The sequence below is a fragment of the Python bivittatus genome, unplaced genomic scaffold (genome assembly GCF_059951505.1).
Source record: "Python bivittatus isolate LINGU-HERP-01145 unplaced genomic scaffold, Pbiv_v1 ctg000840_np1212, whole genome shotgun sequence".
Classification (NCBI taxonomy): domain Eukaryota; kingdom Metazoa; phylum Chordata; class Lepidosauria; order Squamata; family Pythonidae; genus Python; species Python bivittatus.
Window position 1 is genome coordinate 41,315,167 of NW_028277113.1, and position 22,828 is coordinate 41,337,994.

General features: G+C 38.1%; 1 protein-coding gene across 2 annotated transcripts in view; it reads left to right on the top strand.

Annotated features, from left to right (window-relative positions):
- The window catches only part of SPIDR (scaffold protein involved in DNA repair), a 199,618-nt gene that overhangs the window by 86,324 nt on the left and 90,466 nt on the right, over positions 1 to 22,828 (top strand). The gene's annotated exons all lie outside the window — the stretch shown is intronic.

Here is a 22,828-nt window from a genome sequence, read left to right on the forward strand (position 1 = left end):
TTTATTTATTTATTTATTTATTTATTTATTTATTTATTATTAAACTTGTATGCTGCCCATCTCCCCCAACGGGTGACTCTGGGTGGCTCACAATAACAAAAGAGAAAAAACACACCAGTCCCTCCAACAGTGGCTAAAATCCATAAATAATTAAAATACAAACATACATTAAAAATGTCCTAAACCCCCCCTGTATATTTTAGCACTAACACCTTCAAGATGCTGGGGGGGGGAGGAGCCAGAACCCATCATCCCACCAGCCATCTCTACAGATGCGAGCCCCCATCCGGCCCCCAGGCCTTCTGGCAAAGCCAGGATTTAACCCCTTTTCTGAAGGCCATGAGGGAGGGGGCACACCGGACCTCGGGAGGCACAGTCATATTATAAAGTGGCTCCATTCTTGAACAATGGATTTAACCTTGACCAGATTGATCAGTCTTTCCATTACATCTATAAAGGACCCATTCAAAGACTGAAAGGCTGAACATATTTCTTCAGTATTTTACATCTGGGGTAGTAATGTCTTTGCAACAATGCATTTTGTTGCTATATCCCAAGCCTGGCAGACCATAAGTTCCTCATGGATTGACAAATTCAAAATTTTGTACATAATTTAACATTCCATTCCATCTTTGAACCTTAATTCTCTTTTCAATACCAGGTTAGTAAAACTACAAATACTAAATCAAAATAGGACAACTATAGAAAAGTATTAAAAGTTATTTCAAATTTGTTACATTTCCAATATAAAAAGTTCAACAGCCATCCTTTCTTGAACAGCTGTTGAAGTGTTCAATAAACATGAAGAAGATTTTGGATGAATTAATTCATCTTAAGCCTATAAGGTATATATCTGACAATAGTATTAACTTCCATTTAATTAACTTGTTGTTAGATTTTTTTTTATACACATATACACGTGTGTGTGTGTGTGTGTGTATGTGTGTGTGTGTGTGTGTATATATATATATATTCTTTAAATATCCAAGCATAAGTCAAAAGACTCTTGTACAACAATATGAATTGTTCATATGAAATAATTTACTATTTTTCTCTTTTCCTATAAAATATACATTTTAATTTGGCATGAAAGCCGTTGAATTGGAACTGGAATTGAACTGAAAATGTTGCAATGATATATATGAAAAATGAAAATAATACCTGGATTTGAAAAATTCAGGCTTGAATAAAAGAGGAAATTCCAAGGATACTGCAGTGACAGAAATGGCTAGGGGATTGTTGCCTATTAATGTCAAGTAAGAGACAGTTTTGTTGAAGTCAGTAAAAATGTATAATATTGAATTAACTCCAGGCCAGATGCAGAACTTTTCCTTATATATTTTAAGAGCATTTCCATATGTGTTTAATCTCATTATAAATTCCACATTTTATTTAATAAGGAAATGATAGAGCTAAAATCTAGCCCTATTAAAAGAAAATAATTTTTAATTAATGCACAAATACTTTGAAATAATTTGGCCAAGGGTAAATGGATATATAATTGTTGACTTTTATTTTCTTACAGCTCTGAATAATTAGCTCCTACCTGAAACAGTTTTTCATTTATTTAAAAAAGTCAACTTTTCTATCTATAATGGAAGTAATCATAACTAAAAACATTTTTAGAGAGAAATAGATTTAGAGTAGATGCTAACTAAAGGGAAAATAACATGACATTTTTATAAAAGGCAATATATTTTGGAAGAAACTAGAAGAATCCCTCAGAGATCAGTTTGGGGTGTTGGTTTTAATTTATTAGTAAATTCAAGGAGGAAATTAGGAATTGGCTGATTACATTTGCTAATAATAGTATGCTAATGTGCTTTGATTCAGCTGGAGATCAGAAATCTGTGTTAAATAAATGGAATATTCTCCTGAGTTGAAATAGCAGAAATTAATGGCGTTGTATACAGTAGTAAAAAACTATTCATTTGTGATTGTAGGTATGAAGTTGCTTCAGTGAAGACAGATTTAGGATTCTTGGATTAGGTGAGAAGATTATAAGGGAAATGTAGGTTTGCCCTTTTACCAAGTGTACCAAAATCAGGCCCCATAGATGATTTATAAATTGTAAATTAAATAAATTAATTAAATCTTCAAATTGATTGCCATTTTCTTCTAAACACTCCTTACCCACTTGACACATGACCGTTGAACATTCCTAAGTACAGTAACATTTTCTCATGAGAAAAATAATTAATAAACGTATTATGGTTGGCTTATGGGGCCTGACTTTTGGTACACCCTGTAAAAGACGTAGAAAGATCACAGTGGAATTTGACTTACAGTTGGCTTTTTATATTAGGGATAATATAACCCTACAGGTAGTCCAAAGTTTATTAACTAAAATCCAATTAAAATATTGTTTGATTTGTATATCTGTGGAAAATAGTAAAGCTATACTAATTAAATTTATCCACCATCTCAATCCAGTTGATCTTTAGTCAGTTTACAGTCCCAGTTTGTGTCTGTAGTAAGGTATTTGCATGAAGCATGAAGGTATTTGGATAGTTCTGACCTTTTTTGGTAGCTATGTTATGCAAGTTAGATGATATGATCATGGAATAATTTTATTTGTTGCCTTTGCTACCACCCTAATACAGGGTCAGTCAACCTCCATTAACAGTCAGTGGAAATGCTTGTGCACAAATACTGTCCCAACTGATCACTGTATTTATTCTACTTGTCATGTTTCTAGAGTAATTAAAAAACAATTGCATGTTCATAGGAATGAAGAATTATTTGAAGTACATATAAAGCATTTAATACCTGGAAAATAACATTCTTCATAGGTCTAAAAACAAAATAAGTTTATCAAATAAACAAATTGAAACAAAATAAGACATTGAAGATAGCAGATTCTATTAAACTTATTCTAACAATTCCTGTCTTTAGCTTTTGAGTAGGCAAGGGATATTAGCACTAGAACATATAATAATAAAAAGGTTTGCAATTTGTTTAAACAATATAATAAATTACAGCAACAAATTTAACATCAGAATTCCATTATACTATGATCTTAGAAGTACACATCTGCTTTCATTTTAGGTTTAAAATTGTCCATTTACCAAACAAATTAGATTAAAGAAATCTGCAAATCAAATGGTTGCTTGCTTCAATAAAATGGTTGAGTTTCTTTCTTTGTTAACTTTCTTTGGTAGAATTAACCTAATTGTTTAGTTTCTAGTATAGAAATGTCTCAGAATTATTTTTAATCAATCCTGAAAAGTTTACATTAATAAAACATTTATTTGCTTAGCAGCTACTTGCATGTCAGATTTGGCTTTAAATATTTATTCATCTGAAATGTTAACTTTATGCTATATAACATATGGGAAGAAAAATCACAGTTAGGTAATTGGTACTGTAGTTGTCTGTCTCCAGTAGGCGTTTAATATACATTAAAGGAAAAGAAATATTTGGAGGATAGGATGAGAATGGCAGAATAAAATTTGAGATCAAGGTAAGAGATTCGTTTTGAGATTTGTTGTTCCTATTATTATGTGACTATTAACAGTGGTCGACCAATTCTGTAGATGTTATTATAGAGTGTTGCAACGAGGGTAAAAAAGCAATACTGTTGGGAAATCTGCATAGGGCAGCATAGTCAATCTTTTAGAGATTGGCAGCTGTGCATTGTTTTTTGGGAAAGCAAGGACTACAGGGGTTGGGTCTTGTCACACATATGGGCTGGTCTAGGACTGTTTTTTATCTAAAGTTGGATTAGGAGTTGTATCTATTTGTAACTAGCTTATTTTGGGGTTTACACTCCAGCTTCTGTGTGTTCCTCATCTCAAAATTACAGAAAAATAACTGGAAAACGTGTCACCTTTTTTTAGCAATTGTTCATTGTTCATTGTGAGAAGTTCTGAAGGATACTGAAAAAGCAGTCAGGGACCACCTGTGGCCCTGCTGTCATAGATTGACGGCGTAGATTGTCCAAATCTAGGGGCAACATAGGGTAACATAGCCCAGTCTTTCAAAGTCTGCCTGTCAAACTGATATTCTGTTTCAAAAGTTGTATGAGGAAGAAATGATAGGTAGGAAGAGTGTAAAGGGAAGACATATTCATTAAGAGGTAATGTATTTTAGCTGTGTTGGAATAGAGCTCCTACCATTTCCAGCCAGCACGGTTGTCTGTGAATCCTGGAGATGATGAGAGTTATAATCCAACATCTTTAAACAGCATTCTGTTGGGAAAAATCTTTCTATAAACTTGATGCACTGTGCTATCTCAGGACCAGCACTTAGAGTGCTTCTTTAGGGCTGCATTAACATGCATTTGTCTAGTCCCTGAGTTGGCAAAAAAATACATCAGCATAAATAGCGCTGTCCCCCATGGCCAAGTTTAATTGTGACTTCATTTTGCTGTTCTTGCAGATTTAATGAGGGACAATTTCAGGACAGAGATGGTTATTACATGGATTCCTTCTCCTTCTATCGTCAACTATTGGCAGGAAAAACAACCACTAATCACTCTTCCGAGGGTTACAAACATAAGAACATAAGCAGTGCCCTGTTTCATCGGACCCCTGGTCCATCTAGTTCAACAATCTGCACAAGGAAGCCCACTTCTCTCCCAGCAGATGGCTTTCAGAGGCAGCCACTCTGCCATCAAAGATAATGGCTATTGATCCCCATGACTTCCATGAATTGGTCTAGCCCTGCTGGTAGCCAGCACCTCATCTCTTGGTAGCAAGTTCCAAATTTTAACTATATATTGTGTAAAACATTTTTTCATTTTGTCTGTTGGTTGGTTAGGGGACTCTAGCCACTCCTTCCAGTTTCATCCTGTGCCCCTCCTGTGCTCCACCAGCACATCACCCCCCCCATAAAACTATTGCTCTACCAAGAGATAGAGAAGCTTGTGTCAACACAAAACACAGTAAACAAAAAACCTGATCAGTCAGTTGGCATTTAGATTGACAGCGAATTCCTGTTTAACCTTGCTGCTTTCATATCCTCAACTAACTTTTCTCTTTCTCTTTCTCTTTCTCTTTCTCTTTCTCTTTCTCTCCCTCTCCCCCCCCCATTGTCAGGGAGGTCTGATAGCTGTATGGTAAAGTAACTCAAAACAAAATCCCCAGTTGACAGGTTTACTATGCACAAAATGAGGGGTCTGGATTTCCACTTAGCCCAACTCAAAATGGCTAGAGAGGGCAGTACCCAACAACTGGTGGGAAGGAGGGTGCCTGCAGAAGAATTAAGTGGTCAGTAAAACCTGGCATGATCACATTTTTGCCAGCTTCAGCACCAAGATATCACTGGTTATTTGTATGGCGAAACTAGTGTTGAGAGAAGAAGGAAAACACAATTTTAAAGCAGAAAAGTTAAAGATGACTTCAGTTGTCATTATAGAAGGCTGGAAATGAGATGTAGGTGATATCATTAAATTCCTTGAAATGATTAGCAAGATGTCTTCATGCCACAGAAGGTAGCGAGGATGAACTTTCAGTTTAGTAGGTGTCTGAGTTAAGTTAGAAAGGGTAGGTCCTGGTTTGTATGAGGATGGGATAATACAAGGAAATAGAGGACTGTAGACTAGACTGGGAAGTCAATAAAATACCCTAGAAGACTGCTGTGGCAAACTGCTGCAATCATGAACTGCATATTGATGAACTGTAGGAGTTGAACTTGGCTTGAAAATGTATACTTGGGTAGTATTTAAACCTGTGATTGCTGTTAAGTCTAACATTTCTTTCACTTAAACATTTAAGATGGCAGTATATAAGAAACCAAGACATCACAAAAATACCATTGTTTTGTGTAGAATTTAATTCTATGCCTACTTTTTGTTCCATTCTGGACATTATAAGGCTTCTCTGTTAGTCTTTGAAACATATGTTTTTTGCTTCTGAAGTTAAAATTGTGACAATCCATGTTGATAAATAATGTTTTCTTAATTTAAATATATTTACTTCAGGGAATCTCTGAGTTTGCAATTTCATTCCAGAAGTTCCTATTAGTGACTTAAAGGGAATCAAATTTCTTACAGAATTTGGACCAGGGAAAGTTGGATATGACTGCATGACCACAAATCTCTGGAATGGGGCTTAGGAAGGTCATGGGATTTTGAGGCATCATTTGAACAGCTTTGTTTCCTTTAAGATACTCATGGAAAGTTTTGCTGTGATAAATAGTTTAGCCTAACTCTGCATTCCTTAACAATTCCTCCTTCCTGCATGCTGGCTCTTTTGGCTAGTGAAATTTTTTTTTCCAATAACTGAAACTATTGTTAAAAACAGTACCAAAGGAATAATAAAACAATCAATGCTTTTAAAATAACCTAAACAGTTTGTGAGGCATAATCTATGCAGGTGAAATCTATGTGTGTTCCTTGTCTAATCCCAGCTCACCCATACACATTAAGAAAAAGCATGGCATAAAATGGGATAAACAGATTTTTTTTAAAGTTAAATCTGTGATTAATTATTTTTTTTCTGGGAAATAAAAAAAATGAAAGGTTAATGGTGTTGGTTTCTTTGGAATTCAAAATAACAGAAATGCATAATAATCCTTACATGTGTGGCTTATTATAAGAATGAGTATTTTATTATATAAAACTCTACATATAAAATAAATAGTTTAAAGTTTATCCTAAATCAGGGTAGGGAATAATGTAGTCTAAGGAATATTCTTAATCGGAGTAGGGGAACTCTTTTTGGTTATTGAGAACTATTAGTTGGTTCACAGGAAAAGCTGGTATAGGACTGAGCAGAGCCAGAAGTTGGAATCTGCCTCATTACTTATCTCTCTACTCATGCATGTGCACGTAAGTGGAAGCACTTCCCAGAGGGAACAATCTGGAGGCAAGTATGGGCCTGCAGCATGTGAAACCCAGACAATGCTCAGAGATATATAAGATTTCCACCCCAAATCCTATAGTTTTTAATTATGACCATACCTTTGAAAACTATAGATTTGATCAGGATTGTGAACATTTCTTGAACATGCTGCGGAACTTTGCTGTTTTTTCCCTTGCTCTCAACAATTCATCAGTGGAACCCATCACAGGGTTGTTGTTGGGGGGAAAATAGGAAGCAGGAGTATTAGTTACTCCTTGAGTTGACCAAATATATATACATTTGTGTAATTCAAGGTGCTGTTTATTACCTATAAAACCCTGTATGACATAGGGCCTGCATATCTGAGTGACTGCTTGTCTCGAATCATTTTTGCCTGCCCAGTACATTCTGGCAGAGTGGATGCACTCTAGGTCCCCTCTATTAAACATTGTCATCTTGTGGGATTGAGGAAGTATGCCTTCTCTGTCGCAGCCCCCACATTCTGGAACAATATCCCCCGAGGGTTAAGGGGGAGGATTAAGGACTGCACCCTCTCTCCTAGAGTTCCAGAAGGCTCTGAAAAACTAACTTTGGTCCCAGGCTTATTGTTTATCTAGGGCCCCTGTCTTGTTTGATTTTTGTTGTCTGTAATTTCAGTCTGGGCTATCTGTTTGATGTTTTTATCTGTTTTTATGGCTTTTTTCTAGTTATGTACACCGCCCACACCTTGGGATGGACTCACTAGGTAGATAAAAATGCCAAATCCAGTCTAAACATCTGGCTAAATGTGCAAACAACAACAGCAATAATAATGCCGCTTTGGTTATTAGTAAGGCGAAAGTATACAATATAATGAGTGTCCATATGGAGATATGACAGTGAACAGAATTTTTCACAACATCTACCAGAATGTACAGGTAGTCCTTGGGTTATGATGGCAATTGGGACTGGGATTGCTGTCAGTAAGTAATGTAGTCGTAAAGCGCGATGTCATGTGACTGCATTGCTTAGCGATGGCAATCCTGGCAGTCCCAATTGCTGTCGTAACCCCAAAATGTGCAGGTTGTTAAGCGGGAAGTGGTGGGTGTCCCAGGTAAGGAGTGCAAGGGCGCCATGGGGTGGGGGCGGCCCTGGAAGGGCCAGCGTGGGCTGTGTGCATAAATCAAAGGCTGGGGAGAGCTTGGGAGGCCTGGCACAGGCCGTGCGCAAATTGAGGGAGGCCTGGGAGGGCCACCAGAGGCTGCCCATGGGCAGGGGTGTGTGCTGCAGGTGGGAGCAACTTACCAGAGTGACTTGCGACCTCCCCTGCCATCTTCCCCATTTACTTTGCTTGTGGGAAGCTGGCACGGAAGATTGCAAATGGCAATCATGTGACTGCAGCTCTCTGTGACATTGTAATCACAAGCCAGGCACCCAAGTGCCTGGATTACTATCACATGACTGTGGGGGTGCTGCGATGGCTGGAACTCTGGGGACTAGTTGTACATCAATTTTTCCAGTGCTGCCATAACTTTGAACAGTCACTAAATGAATTGGCATAAGCCAAAGACTGCCTGTAATTAATTCCTTTACTGGACAGGTAGGAATACTTCTGGAAATACTTTATACTCAGATCTGTCTTATTTATCTTTGTTCTACAGTCAACATTTGCAAATGAAAATAGGCATGCTATTAAGCCTTGACTTATGATCTATTCCAAGACCAACAGTTTTTACTTAAGGTACTTTCTGGGAATATACTAATACAGAATTGCTTGTAGATCAGTGGTTATGAACATTGGTAATTCTGGTTTAGACCTTCTTGATGACCATTAAATTCTAACTCTGTGCTGCCATCCTTTGGTCATCCATATTTCTGTAGCCCAGATCTTGTAGTCATATTCTGGCAAAAATCAAAAGGGAATATACATAACAGTATAATTTTTTTTTGTGGGAAGGGAGGAGGAGTTTATATCCTGAAGTTTGGATGGGATGATGTAGAAGAGCTATGGATTACATGAATCCACTTGAGGATGTCTGGCTCTTTTATTTATAAACATTTTTCTTCCTTGCCTTTCCCCTTAGCTGTTTAAAGAAGGAATAGAAATTATAATATATAGAGTGCTTTCATGTATACATTTAATTTTGTTAGAGCAGCTTCTCAAGTTGATTACAAAAGTAAGTACAATACTTGCAAAAATAATAATTGCAATTATAGAGTGTGTTATTTCCATGAAAAAAATAATCAGGCTTATGGTTATTTGGGACAGCTACCATGAAGCAGATTAATATGATTCAATACAGGCTACAGCTGCTATCGCATTCAATTAGTTCTTCTGGAGACTGGAATTTCCAGACAGTTCTGAACATTGGGAGGAGAAAAGCTCTGCTGACGTCAGGAACTGCTCCTGGGAATGTTTTGCATTCCTCTTCCTGGCAGTGGTCAGGTGGCTTCCAGCAAGAAGGAAGAAACAACCTCTTCCACAAAGGAGGAAAATATTGGAAGAGGGGGAGGTGGAGGACAGTTTATAATACAAGTATTGTGGAGGAGTCACTTTTATTGTAAGCCAGAATTGAAATTGGAACCAGATGCTTTGTATTTGAAAGCTGCATAAATGTTAAATGCATCTATTAATGACTGCAGACGTTGGAGTATCTGGCTTTCTGCCACTTTTTAATCTCATTGATCTGTAGAGAAAAGCAAAAAAATAAAAAATAAAAAAAAGACAGGTTTGTTTCTTTTTAGATCACAACTGAAAAAATGCTACTTAGTGCAGAAGTTGCATACAGTATAAAACAACCAGCATGAGTGATCCTGTTTCTCTATAAATACATGCACACACACACACAAACATAATATTTATTCCTGTTAAATAATATATTTGCAGTACCCTAAAAATTTATACACGTGCCTGTGCAACTGAAACAGGAGGTACTTGTAGATATTATAGCTCCATTTATTTGCAAAGTTGTAGAGCAGAAAGGTGAGAAATAAATAGAATAATAAATACCATCTGTAGTGCATCTAGTGAAATAGCATGTATAGTTAAGACTCTGCATTAACTATCAGGACTGCTGCTTATTATAGAACAAAAATTGAATGTTCACTACAGAACTCTTTAAGAGACTTGCCATTTCTCATAGAGCTTTTCTAAAGTTTAATGGGGCAGGTGAGGGCTACGAATCTGTCTGTAGCATATATTTGTAGGAAGATTGCCTCTTCTGGAGGATTTTGTACTAAAGGATCTGGATAGATGCTGGGTCTCAGCATTATTATTGGAAATATATAGAGTGCAAGAGCAAGCGATTCTACATATTCTGCTCTGGTGGGGAATGTGTATTCCATTGTTTTCCCTTGTTTTGATCTGAAGAGGTAAGTTGATGGGGTCAGCTCAGTTTTCTTCCAAATGACAGACATTACTACCTGTTTTCTCATTATGTGATCATGTTGCTAGTGTAATAAATTAGGATCTAATGCTAAGGCTCTTTTAAATGACACAAGTATTATCACTTAAATGCATTAAGCATAGTTATAATCAATGTTTAATAGAGACGCAGAAGGTGTTCTATTTAAGAACTTGGACTGAAAATGGTAGCATGAACTGAATATTGACATTCTGAAGGGAGTTTGAATTTTGGAAATGATGTATTTGAAAATCTGCTCATTTATGATACTTACGATTTAGATTTGTTTTTACATTCAAGTTGTGAAAAATGGTGAAGAGGCCATTTTTATTCAAAGCGACCAGAAAGCATTAGAGCGTGATATAGGCATTGCTGTCGCTTCATGATTTCATCATACTACATTGCAGGAAAATTCTGTTTTCTGTGCCTGTTCCTATTTGAGTATGTCTATTGTGCTAGTTCCATGACTTGGGAATATCATCTGGAAAATTCTCCAGAGCATTGTACAGGTTACCTATGTTAACAGTACTGCACTGTTCTGTGTTAGTTTGTGAAATAATAGCCAATAAATTGAGAAACAGCCCAGACATAGGAAACTATTTGTAGGAAGATTGTCTCTTCTGGAGGATTTTGTACTCCCCTCAAAAGATCAGATTTATAAACTGGATAGATGCATGGTCTCAGCATTATTATTATTGGACACAGGTGGTCTTAGTTTCTTAAGAAGCCTTATCAGCTTAGATAAAGCAAGAATATATTGCTGGCTGGCAAGGCAAGGTGGAGGCAGTTTGCTATAGTTGCTTCTCCTTGGTCTCCCTGGCTTATCTCAGTTGCCTCCATCAACAGCTACAACTGGGATGCTGCCATCTCCTGACTGCCTCGTTTTTTTCTGCTTCTCTGGGTGCTTCTCTCCAGCCATCACTGATGCTTCTCTTGTGTCTTTCTGAGACTTTCTGAAGATGTTCTGCTGAGTTGTCATTCTGTCGCAGCTGTCTTCTACTACTAGGACCTGGCTTCCTTACCTGCTCCAGCATCAGTCTTTGAGGCTGTCAGAGGCCACCTGTCTAGCTGCCTTGCAGTTGCTGTCACTTACTCCAGCTGGCTCTGTAAAGTGGAGGAAAGGACTGCCCAACTTCTTCTCTGCTCTTCTTTTCTCAGCTCAACCTATGATGTGCTATCATCCTTGCTTCCCACTTCACTGTGGACCCTGTTCTGGTTACTGGTGTTGTCTTCTAATGCTGCCACTCTCTCAGGTTCCTTTCTGTTGTCCTGAAGCTCTTCAGTCTTCTACTTTTCTGTAGTCAGCAGACAATACTCTCATGACATTCTTCTCTGCCATCACAAAGGAACCCATCTTTTTTTGCAGCTTGCACACTCATACTTGCTGAGCTTCTCTTCTTCACCAAAGTAATTGATCACCATATGGCAGTTGAGCTCTCTGAAACAGTCCATTTCTCATTACTAGCCAAGGTGGGTTCTTAATAAACATGGTGAGAAGAAGGGAACATGTCCTTCTGCATGGTTGCAATGTTTCTGTGCCCAGTTGAGAGTATTATTTATTGCTTATTTAGGGCCAGTTTTCTGTAGTGGTTAAGGTGTTCTGGTTCTAGACTTCTCTTAAGCATGAAGGTGGCTAAGTGACTTTGGGTCAGTCACTTTCTCTCAGCCCAATCCTCCTAACAGGGTTGCTGTTATGGGGAAAATAGGAGGCTGGAGGATTGTGTACTGCCTTGGGTTGTACAAAACAGAGGCAGGATGTAAATTGAATAATAAATAAAATAAATTGCTTGGGACCAGATTACTTTTCCTCATATATATCTATTGCACCATAGTCATCAACCATTCTCTTCAGAAGCCTCTGTCAAATATGATGAGGCATGATGTTAGAAAGGAAGGATCCTTTGAGAGCTGCTATCTCTTTTATGGAATAAGCTCCTCAAAGAACCTTGCCTAGGATTTGTGTTACGGCCTTGTCAGTGCTAGGTGAAAACCTTTTTATTCTCTTGGAGATTTTAAGAACAGTTTTGTGTTCTTTTAGATAGTTCATTTTATTGTTGGTTTTACCTTGGCTTTACTTTGCAATGCACTGTTTTTATCCATTTTATCTTATTTTATTATTATTACTTTAATTATACTTTACATATTTATTTATCCACATAGTTGTTCTAAAACTAAAATAGTTATTGTGGAAACTGCTTCTAGCAAATATATTTCTTAGGAATTGACAGGTATTGTATTTAACTGTTAATAGTATACATAAGATTTAAGAATAACTCACAGTACTAATAGTTGTAAAATCTGAGCAGTGTTCAGTAATGAGTAGAAAGTATTCCTGTTTTTTTTTTTTCTTCACCGAAGCATTGCATTTCTGCAACAAAGAGAATCATTGAAAACAGTGTGGTTGGTAGCCTTCCAAAAACTAAATTGAATGCTTATGTGGCTCCAGTAAAATGTGCAAATCTGTATGTATTTCCTGGTATATGCTGAGTTGAATCTGCAGTTTCCTGCTCTATGGGAGGAGTTTGCACTGAGGAATTTCCAGAAATGTTGAGAAGTGCTGACTCATAGTACACAAGCAAGTAATCCAACTGAGGTTAGTTTCAGGGAGGGTTTGGAGTTCTTGGCTGAAGCGAGTGAAAAGTATTGCAATACATACAGTTTTATTTTTAGCAAGGTGGTAGGGAGGCTATGTTGCTTAGCATAAAACGATTGCTGACCAACATTTCACAGTTATTTTCTTTATCTATTTTTAGCATTTGGAAAGCAAGCTGTTTTGCAAAAATTATTGGTCTTTCCTGTTTTTCCCCTGGGCATGTTCTAAGGCTCTGTAAAAGACACCCTGACTGTTGACCCTTTTTATCAAAGGCTTTAAATATGCAGTTATCAAAACTCCAGTAAAAATTATATGGAATTGTATTGTCTACTTGTCTGTGGTTCGTATATTTCAAAAACTGAATTGTTCTTTAAAAGGAGTATGATACTGTAAAATATTGTACTGTACTGTACTTTGTAATGTGTGAGGTGTTGGTGCTTGTACTACTCAATGTTCCCAAAGGCATAAAGATTCTAAAATAGAAAAAGAGCCCTCAGTAACAAGGGCTGCATGCAGTCCTATTCATATGTGCTATAAAATGTGCCACACTGAGTATAATGGGACTTACTCCCAAGGAAGTATGAATAAAGCTGCAGCCTTTGTAATATTTTTTTAAGTCAAAAGTTTTTAATAGTTTGCTCTTCTATTGGAGTGTTTGCCCAGCCATACTTCGTGAACACGAATATACAACTCATGAACATGTATTATATTTAGGAGTTCCTGTCTAATGTTTGCTTTGAATTGCATCATGTATTGTTCCAAGCCCCATACTAATATGTTTGGTGATAATTTGAAATGAGCACAAATATTTGGCCACTATTGCTGAAAGAAAAGAAAATGTTTTAGATGTTGCTTCATTGAGTAGAAATTGAGCTTTTATTATACAATCAATTTTCAAGGAGAGTCTTGATCTCCATTGTTAGATTGTTGGATTACAGTTTTAAAAAAACTGTAGTTAAATTACACATGTAATTTATAGAACTGATTATTGAATATGATTTTCTCTTGCTCACATTCTCTCATTCACACACAAAGCAGAAAGCAAACAGAAGAAATGGACCATATTTTCAATGAGCATATGGTTCTTTAATTGTTAAAGATGGTTAGATCCTTTGAAATCAGTGAGGCTGAAGTTAATTGTTGCTAAATTAAATCTATTTGATTTTAATGAGTTATTTTTATGCCTGGATCCAATCCATTGCATGCTGAAAACTGGTCTGTTAGATGCAATGGCCTAATAATCAATTCTATGCTAATGTAAAATATTGACTTGTAGAGCTGAGGTAGTATATGTCAGTGAGGTCATTTTGCTTCCAGATTTTTTTACTGTAACTAATTCTTCCTGCTGCTCTATCTAAGCTTTGTTTATATTTTTTAAACTGGGATTTCTTATTCAGTGCAAAACATGAGATGTAAATTGTCTGATATTAAAAATGGGGATTGCCTATAGCCTTGATTTTACAACTGGCATTTTATAATTAGTCAAAACAGTTTATCAAGTTTTGATTTTCTTTTTTTTTAATCTTAGCAGATTGGTTTTTTTCTCAAAATGTTTCTTCACTGAAGGCTTACTAAACAGAAACAGATCACATTTGTGAATGTATTAAAGGGGGAAAATGTTCCTTCAATAGGGCTATACAGAAAACTTAATATTGTATATCAGGTTATCACATAAATGGTAAGAATAACAGCCATTCAAGGCTATACAGAGTTAGCATTGGAAGCAGTATATAGAAAGCTTTTGGTTCAAAGGGTTTTCTATTCTGGCGTTCTGCATTCTTTGCAAGAGTATGCAATATGTTGAACGTAGAAAGAACATGCTGTCTTGTCAGTGTTCGGTGTAGTGCTTGGAATTTGTTCAGTGGGGAGGAGCATAAGTCATAAACCAAATGTCAAAAATGATGTTTAGATGTTTCTCCTTTCTGTAATGGGTACAGTCTGTATTTAAAGAACATCCAAGTTTGAATTTTAAAATACAGGCCAAATAACTAATTTTTAATTGATGTAGTGAACAGCCACAATATAGTCATAAAATAATCTAGGTTTTGCTGACAGACATAGTTTAGAAATGTATAACATTCCTGTTGTATTTAGAAGAGAAAAGCCAGGATGAACAGGAACATTCCAGAGTTGGCAAATTTAGGAAGTTTTTGCTCTGTGTCACATTTGTTTTGTAGAAAGTCTCAAGTTGCTATAGCAGACATGGCAAGTAATATGTTGATTTGTGCCAGTGATTGAGTTTTCTTTAAATACAAAGACTTCTTAATTTATATTATAGTCACGAACTATAGAATACCTCCATTTGTGCTTTTCCATCAGTTACATTACAGTTCCATGGAGATATGAGTGCTCTCACCTTTTCTAATCATATTTTAAATATTTTATTTTTAAAAACGCAAAGTCTAAATGAATATAAGTTCTCCTTCCAAAACATTATCCAGTTGTTTCCCTCCCTCTTTCCTCCTCCTTCTGTTATTTGTAAGAGCAAAAGCTCCCATTGTTTCTACTTCCTCTCCTTTTTCTACATCTTTCAGTTTAATAACAACAACAACAACAACAACAACAACAACAATTTATGAGCCCCAGTGAGGCACTACTTTGATGTGGTTGTGGGGATTATGTGCTCCAAGGAGGATGAATGCTATGCCAGGGGTTCAACCATACTGGAAAGGTCTCATCAGAGGAGCCAGATGAAGAGTGCATCTCCCATAAACAATATGGTGAGATGTAATTTACGGAAACTCATACTGGATTGGTCGTTGCCCAGGTCAACAAGGACCGCACCAGGTGTTCTAGTTCCTGGACATCTGGTGACAAGTGGGCTACAAGGCTCAGGACTGTTGGCTGAGCAACCAGGGACAGCAGCTGCAGGACTACTGAAAGAAAAGTTGTTTATCTGTTGCAAATATACAAAGACTGAAAATAAAGAAATAATGATTTGCTATTACAGAACAAGTCCAACGAGCAGAGGATATCTGAAAAGAATGCACCAGTTCTGGAAAGAACAACATCCAGAATCAGAAATAACAGGACAGATACTAGCAGATCAATGTCGATTTATAACACAAAATAAAGTATTCACAAAAGTAGAATTGGAAGAACTGCAAAGGTCTACCCAGGTCAAAGAAATTGAAGCCTTGCCAGAAGTAGCAGACTATAGAGGCAAACCAGGGGGAGTTGGCTGTAGAAGAAGCCAGCATCACTTTTGAACCATTTTCATTCCCAAACCGGATACCCTCTCCTTTACCTTCTTCTCAGAAAGAACAAAGTCCTGTAACTGAAAAACAAGAAGAACTGAAACAAAGAATACCTGAGCATCTAGAACAGCATAAAAACAACAGAATAAGGTTCCCTGCATTGAAGTTTGTTGCAAAAAAAAAAAAGCTAGTACAAGTATTAAAAGATGCTAGTATTGTAATATCAAATATAAGCACCAGCTCACTGTAAGAAACAAACCAACTGGTGTACAGCACAGCTGCAGTTATAACTCTAAAAACTTGGATGCAAAATCAACAAACAAGAAAAAAAGCCAAATAGTGCACCACCAAAATGGAAGATCAGGTTGGAAAATAAGATCAGCATGCTAAGATCAGATGCAAGCAAGCTAAAACAGATGAAAGTAAAGAAGCTGAAGAACAAGAAGACAAAAAATACCTGATCAAGAAATATCACCTAGAAACAAGGAAGATCAAGGAAGCAGTAGAAATAATAAAGCAGCAAATAACAGCCATAGCCAAGAAGATCAGTAGATACAAAGCTTGAATTCCACACTATACGCAGAATCTGCAATTTCAGTCGAATCAGAAACGTTTTTACCAATCCATCAATGGAGACACTGTGATGAACCAGTCAGCACCTGACAAAGAAGAAACAATGCAGTTCTGGGCACAGCTATAGGACAACCCAAAGAAATACAACAAGAATGCAGCTTGGATAAAAGAAGTGGATAAGACAAAAAGAAGCTGAAATGAAAGAACTTGTAATAACAGTAGAAATGGTGGAGAAAAGGGCAAGGAAGATCAAGAATTGGTCAGCACTGGGTGAAAATGAACTGCATAGTGTTTGGTTGAAACATCTGACTGGTCTGCACCCACTCATTGCCAAGCAGTTTAACACCATACTGCAAGGAGGTGAAATTGAAGATTGGTTAATATCTGGCAAAACCTACCTGATAAGGAAAGATCCAACAAAATAGGCAGCACCAGGCAACTACAGGCCAATTACCTGTTTACTAACAACTTTCAAATTGCTAACTGGTGTTGTAGCTGATGCAGTCCAGCAGCATCTAATTGAAAACAGGCTTTTTCTGTCTGAGCAGAAAGGAAACTGCCCAAATAGCAGAGGAACAAAAGATCAGCTCCTAATTGAAAAGATGATTTTGGAAAACTGCAAGAGAAGGAAGACTAACTTGAATGTAGCTTGGATTGATTACAAGAAGGCATTAGACTGCCTGCCACATGATTGGATAATCAAGTGCCTAGCAATAACAGGAGTCAATAGAAACATCAGAAGTTTTGTGCAGAGATCAATGGACAATGGAAGACACTGTTGCTGGTCAGTAGTGATAGACTGGAAGAGGTTAACATCAAGAGAGGAATCTTTCAAGGAGACTCACTATCACCACTACTGTTTGTCATTGCATTGATTCCTCTGTCAACAATACTGAACAAGTCAGGCCACGGCTATCAAACATCAAAAACATCTGCCAGGCTATCCCACCTCCTTTATATGGATGATCTGAAGCTGTATGGAAAAACACCATCTGAAATAGAATCACTGCTTAACACTGTCCAGATATACAGCCAAGATATTGCAATGGAGTTTGGACTGGACAAATATACTACCCTTACCATCAACGTGGGAAAAATAGTGAAGACTGAAGAAATCCAGATGCCTTATAGAAGTAACATCAAGAATCTGGATGAAGATCGCTACAAATACCTGAGCATCCTTCAGGCTGACAACATCAAGCACACTGAAGTCAAGAAGAAGGTTAGTAGAGAATACGTCATGGGAGTGAAGAAGATCTTAACGTCCAAACTCAGTGGAGGAAATACCATCAAGGCAATTAACACCTGGGCAATTCCAGTCATTAGATACAGAGCTGGAATAATGGACTGGCCTGAAGTTGAACTAGAAGCTCTGGATAGAAGATTAGAAAAATAATGACAGTGAATCATGCCCTTTATCCACATAGTGATGTTGACAGACTCTACTTACGAAGGAGCATAGGTGGGCATGGAATGTTACAAGTACACCAGACAGTTGAAGAAGAAAAAAGGGCATTGGAAGAATATCTGAAGGACAGTGAAGAAGTTGCACTGAAGTTAGTACACCATGAAGGCTTACTGAATACTGAAGAGACCAAACTGGCCTACAAGAAAGACCATATGAAGAATAGAAGAGAGACATGGCAAGGTATTACATGGCCAGTACACAAAAACGCTAGCAGGTAAAGAAGATAACAAGACCTGGCAATGGCTAAGAGGAGGAAAATTGAAGAAAGAGACAGAGGGGCTAATTCTGGCTGCACAAGACCAAGCCTTAAGAACAAATGCATACAAAACCAGAAGTGAGAAGACCACAACAGACAGCAAATGCTGCCTCTGCAAAGAAGCTGAAGACACAGTGGAGCACCTAGTTAACTGCTAGAAGAAGATCGTACAGTCTGACTACAAACAACGGCATGACAAAGTAGCAACAATGGGGCACTGGAATATCTGTAAGGAATACCATTTGCCTGCAAGCAAGAACTGGTGGGACCACAAAACAGACAAAGTAATAGAAAATTAAGAAGCTAAAGTGCTCTGGAACTTTAGAATTCGAATAGACAAGTACCTGCCACATAACGCCTCAGACTTAATAACAATTGGTGATAAGAAAGACAAAAAAGTCTGGATAGTGGACATTGCAATACCTGGAGACAGCAGAGTAGAAGAGAAAGAACTGGAGAAAATCACAGAATACAAAGATCTGCAAATAGAACAACTATAGCAAAAGAAACTAAGATAGTACCAATAGTAATAGGCACCTTGTGCAATTCTAAAACATCTGGAACACCACTTGAAGACCATCGGCATTGACAAAATCACCATCAATCAATTGTAAAAGACAGCTTTACTTGGAATAGCTTACATCCTGCGACGATATCTTTAACACCATCTAACAACAACATCTGCCTATCCAAGGTTCTTGGGAAGGACTAGATAGGTGGATAAAAATGCCAAATCCAGTCTAAACATCTGGTTGACTGCGCGACTAATAATAAAAACAAAAATACAGAAGCCGGCTGCATTGCTTTGTTTTCCTCTTCTATTTTTAGTCTACTTTAGGTACTTCAGTCCAGAGAAGTAACAAACTTTTAAAAGTTGAGATATTCTCTCATACCTCAAATTCTAAGCAGAATGGCTTTGAGTATGGCCTGTCCCCAGTTCTTTAGTCTCAACTAGACAACCCATTGGGTCATTGTTTCAGAGGCATTTCCTTACCTAAACAGAGAAACAGAATGACCAAGGGCAAAAAAACAGTTGGAATGTGAGCGACTTGGGACTTGCTGCCAGCTTCCCCACTGACTTTGCTTGGGGAAGCTGGCAGGGAGCATCAGAAATCTTCCTTCCTTCCTCCCTCCCTCTCCACATATAATATAGGCTTGTGCCACCACCACCCCCATTATATGACCTTCAGGAGAGCCCCTGAGAAGCCTCCTCTTCCTCCTCCTCAACTGATCTGTGGAACTGCCTGCCATTTTACTGAGAGGAGGGGAACAAAGGGAGCCTCAGACTATGAGGAAAACTGCACCCCCGGTCCCCATTCTGGCGTGTCCCCAAGGGCCCCCTCGAGGGAGGAAGAGGACTCACCTGTTGACCACCGGTGCCCCCCAGCCAGCCCTACCTTGCCAGTAGGCTTCCAAGCCGCTCCCTCATCCTTCCCTCAATGCCCACAGCCGTTAAAAGATTTCAGATTTCTCCTTGTTTCCAAAGCAGCCAATCACCACTCACTTGTCAGGCCTTGCTGCCAGCTGATTGGGCGCAGGGGACAGAGGTAGGTGGGAAAGAGGTCAGGGATACACCCATGATAATCATATGACCTGGGCTGACCACAGCAGTGTAGCAGCACAGCAGTGCTGAAGCAGCCACAAATTTCCCAAATTTCAATCCCAGAGGAATGGAGTAATGGGTCCCAGATTTTGGATGCATTCTGTAAGTTAGCTCATTTGAGGTACCTTGGTTCAAAAATTGTTGCCCTATGACACACCGTTTCACCCAGTTGAAGGTACAGACATGAGAGTTTTAGTATTACAGTATATAGATGTTCCACTCAAGTCTCATTCAGAATATCATAGCTTAAGGCAAAAATGAGATCATCTTACTCATTTCTTTTAGACATCCTTTCAAATTTATCTTCCACTTAGGTCTGATTGATACTTCCATACTTTATACTTATCGGATTTTGGATCTTTTCAACTGAGGTATTGCCCTCTTGATATATTTCAGCAGGATGTGGAAGTTCTGCAAGGAAATTTAGGCCCAAGAAACTGAAATTAAACTCTTAAAATCTCAGAACATGAATCCATCCCAAGAGGTATGCTGCTGTTTAGATTGAGCTTTAAGATGTACTTTTCCTCTAGTTTTTTTTTTTTTTTTAAGCATTTGTTTAACATCAGTGTTTCCTTTGCCCCTCCAAAAAACGGATTTGATAGGTTGTTTCTGAAAAGAGTTTCTGGTCTGAAAACAATAAGATGGGGGATGGGAAAATATTAATATGTATGGAAGAAAATGTAGTTTATTTCAATTATTTTAAGTTAGTTAAAATAGGGCAAATGTGGGGACTGTGTTGCTGACCTAAATGTTGCTGACCTAAAGTTCATATCTTTAAAGATTCCCTTGTGCTTCCAGAAGCTGAGTTATCTGGAACACTGGAAAGGGTTTTCTCATGTATGGTTCCCAGGTTATTAAATGCACTCCCTATGGAGGTGTGAATGGCACCTATTCTCCCAATATTTAAGAAAATAGTTCAAAAATAATTTACAGGTAGTCCTCACTTAACGACCTTTCATTCAGTGACTGTTTGAAATTACGATGCGGTGAAGAAATGGACTTACAACTTGTGCTGGAAGTTATGGCTGTTGCAGCACCCCCACAGTCACGTGATCAAAATTCGGGCATTTGGTAGGCTGCCTGCACTTATGACTGCAGGGGTGCTTCAGCTCCCCCCATGTCCCCCCATCTATGCCCTTTTTGCTCCCTGCACCCTGCCTTGCAGGGCAGCAAGCAGCCCCAGAACCACGCAGCTTTGGGGTTGCAAGGAGCCCCTAAGCCGCAATGTGAAGCCGCAGCTGTCCCTGGAAACCTCAGCCGTCCTAGCCCATCCCAGCAAGAGCCAGCAAGCTGCAGCGGCTGGGAAGCATCAGCAAGCAGTCGATCGCCCACCTGCTTTTGCTGTCTCCTTTTCAACCTGCAGTGCTTGGTCTTGAGGCCGGCCGGTGCTCTTGGGGCTTGAGGCTGGCTGCTTGCTGTGGTGCTGGGACTTGAGACTGGCTGGGGCTGCCGGGGCTTGAAGCAGACAGCCGCCGCTGCTGAGGCTTGCCGCTGTGCTGGGGCTTGAGGCAGGCTGGTGCTGGGCTTGAGGCAGCACTCCAGCTGGTGCTGAGCCTGGAGTAGAGGGCTGGGGGCAGCGGCAGTGGGCTGAGACTGCTGAAGGCTGCTGCTGCTGAGAAGTTCCACTTAAAGCCCTGCACTGCAGCAAGCCCCATGCTGCCTAGTGCCCACCCATGGCACTGGCACCCCCCCCACTTCTTCACTTAATAACCTGTGTGGCCTTGGGGTTATGCCAACAACTGGGATTGCTGGGATTTCAGTCACTAAGCAATGTGGTCATGTGATGTCATGCTTTACGCCCACATTGCTTAGCAGTGGAAATCCGGGTCCCAATTTCCGTGATAACCCAAGGAATACCTGTAATGGGAGGAAGTTCTGCCCTGCTGGCCATTGCTCTGGTATCTGCCTTCAGCATGGGGGGAGTGGGTGATCCAACACTACATATATTTTTTTGGTTTATGCACAGTGTAATGCTACAGTTTAACTATGATTTGCTGAATAAATTACATAAGACTTATAAATAAATCATAAATGCCTGGCTTATTACTGAAGGATTAGTTAAGCATTACAATATTTTTATTATGAGCTACTAACAATTCTGTAGTGTAGTGATTAAAGTTGGCTATGAAGTGTTGCCTGTGTAAAAGGTTGACAGAGTAACTTATAGCCTGGAAATAAAGTTTCTTCCCTTTTTTTTTCTTTTTTTGATTTCTTTTTAAAAATAAATATTCATTGAATGTATCTGAAATATAATCAACTTTATAAAACTGAACAGAAAATTATAATTTTCATTATAAAAAATTATTTTGTGCTATGAAGCATGTAGTGATTGTGATACTTTGCAATAAAAGGGGCACTTATTCAAGTCTGTGGGGTTATGTAAGGACAATTTCAGAGTTTCCTCTTTACTTTGTATTATGGAATTTGCTAAGACATCAGAATAACTTCAGCTTAATTGTTTATCTTCCTGAATCTATTTGAATGAACAAACATTTTATTTTAGATCTCTCCCAAAATTACAATTGTTTTATTTTCTTGGCTTTATTGAATTTACAGGTATGTTATTCTACATTGCTTTATATAATTAGATGAATTACAGAATCATAAAACATTAAATACTATAATTAATACTGTACATCAATGAAAACACTTTAAATCTAGGAAACCTCCAAGATATGCAGACCCTAATGCTTTGAGGGAAGTGATTTTCTAAAAAAATTAATGTTTTTGTTGCTGTAATAAACGAGAGGTCTTCATATATTTGGATGATATCTGCCTTCTGCCCCCATTACCTTTAGACCATTTGCCTGAATATGCTCTAATTTTAGGATATGAAGTGTAGCCCATCATGTAAGAGAATATTGTAGATATAAATTAATCCATTTTAACTGATTTTGTAAAAAAATAAAATAAAATTAGATTTAAAGGTAAAGGTTGGGTTTTAAAAATGTTCTTAATTTTTGTGTGTGA